This window comes from Gossypium hirsutum, chromosome D01, assembly GCF_007990345.1.
Source record: "Gossypium hirsutum isolate 1008001.06 chromosome D01, Gossypium_hirsutum_v2.1, whole genome shotgun sequence".
NCBI lineage: Eukaryota > Viridiplantae > Streptophyta > Magnoliopsida > Malvales > Malvaceae > Gossypium > Gossypium hirsutum.
Window position 1 is genome coordinate 34585164 of NC_053437.1, and position 2441 is coordinate 34587604.

Genomic DNA, 2441 nt, shown 5'->3' on the forward strand with positions numbered 1-2441 from the left:
GCCAACATCTTCCACTAACTCATTAATGGTCTAGTTACCATATAAGGACTTCCACTTTAATGTTCTATAGCTATTTAATATATTTAGCTATTAGAACTTAACTTTTGCACTTTATGCGATTTAGTCCTTTTTATCAAATTGAGCATGTAAATGGTGAAATTTCTTAACGAAATTTTTATACGGCATTTTTACCATGTTGTAGACCATAAAATAATAATAAAATAATTTTTTGACTTTGTATTTGTTGCCTCGAAACCTCTATTCTGATTTCACTGAAAAATAGACTGTTACAACTCTCCCCCCATAAAGGGATTTTCGTCCCCGAAAATCTTACCAAAAAAAAGGTTCGAATATTGCTTTCTCATAGCTTCCTTGGGTTCCCAGGTAGCTTCTTCTATTTCGTGTCCCTGCTAGAGAACTTTTACTAAAACTATATTCTTGTTTCTCAATTCTTTCACCTCTCATGACAAAAATTCTGATCGATTCTTCACTATACGACATATCAGGCTAAATCTCGACATCAGTTGGGGAGATAACATGTGAAGGGTCAGATTGGTACCGTCGTAACATAGACACATGAAAGACATTATGAATTCTTTCAAGTTCTGACGGTAAAGCTAATCAGTATGCAACATGTCTGATTCTTTTAGTAATCTCATACGGTCCTATAAATCGCGGACTCAGCTTTCCTTTGCTACAGAATCAAAGAACTTTCTACCAGGGCGATACTTTCAAAAGTACTCTATCGCCGACTTGGAATTCTATATCTTTTTGTTTAAGACCCGCATATGATTTTTGACAATTTGAAGCTGCTTTCAAGGTATCTATGATCACTTTCACTTTTTCTTTAGTCTCGCGAATCAAATCAAACCCGTGTATCTTTTTCTCACTGAGCTCGGTCCAGTATAATGGAGTTCAGCATTTACGACCTAACAGAGCCTCATACGGTACCATTTCTATGCTTGACTGGAAACTGTTGTTATACGCAAATTCAACCAAGGGTAATTATTTCTCTCAATTTCCTTCAAACTCTAAAACACAACACCGAAGCATATCTTCAAGAATCTAAATCACACGCTCAGACTGACCATCAGTCTTAGGGTGAAATGCAGTGCTAAAATGCAATCGCGTACCAAGAGCTTCCTGTAACTTTCTCTAGAATCGCAATGTAAACTAGAGATCTCTATTTGAAATAATGGAGACTGGCACTCCGTGTAATCTGACAATCTTAGAATCAGATAATTGAGTCAATCTGGTTCTAAATGTAATTTTCGACACATCTGAATCTTTCACTCGTAGTTGATAATAACCAAAACGAAGATCAATCTTCGAGAATACTGTAGCATCTTTCAACTGATCGAGTAAATCATCAATACGAGGCAATGAATATTTATTCTTGATTATAACCTTGTTGATCTGACGATAATCTATACACAATCTCATCGATCCGTCATTCTTCTTAATGAACATAACCGATGCACCCCAAGGTGAAAAACTAGGTCGAGCAAAACTCCTATCTGTCAACTCTTGCAGCTATGCTTTGAACTCTTTTAATTCGATAAGAGCCATTCTGTAAGGTGCTATCGATATCTGTGATGTCCCCGGTACTAATTCAATAGCAAACTCAACCTCTCTAATCGATGGTAATCTAGGTAACTCCTCTGGAAATACATCGAGATACTCACAAACCACTAGAACTGATTCAAGCTTCGATTCAAACACTTTAGTATCCAGTACAGAAGCAATATAAGCATTGTAACCTTTTCTCACATATTTCTATGCTGACATAGCTGATATAACAATAGGCAACCCACTCGGATTATCAGATTCAATACGAAACGTCTCACAGTTCTGACATTTTAATACAATAAGCTTTCATCTATAATTTACAATAGCATCATGAAGAGTTAGCCAATCCATAACCAGAATCACATAAAATTCATCAAAAGGTAATAACATCAAATTAGCCAAAAAACTGTAACCCTGAGTCATCAAAGGACAATTCTTGCAAATGTTATCAACTAGCACATACTGACCTGGGGGTTCGATACTTTAACTATGAATTCAGTGGACTCAACAGGTAAATTCTTACTAGACACTAAATTCATGCACACATAAGAATAGGTTGATCCCGGATCAATCAAAGCAGTTACAACAGTATCATAAATAAAGAAAGTACCGGTAATAACATCTAGCACAAAAGCATCCTTGCGCGTGCGAATAGCAGAAGCCCTAGTCGGTACTCGTGCCTTAGATCTCACAGTAGATGCTTTTGTAACACCACAGCTACCACTCACATTTCTAGGACTATGATGTGTTCTACCTCTCGAAGTTGTGTTGCTCAGTCTCGTGGTCTGAGCTTTCTCTTTCTCAGATTTCTCTGGACAATCTCTAAGATAGTGGTCTAAAGAACCACACCTAAAACACACTCTATTCTTCAC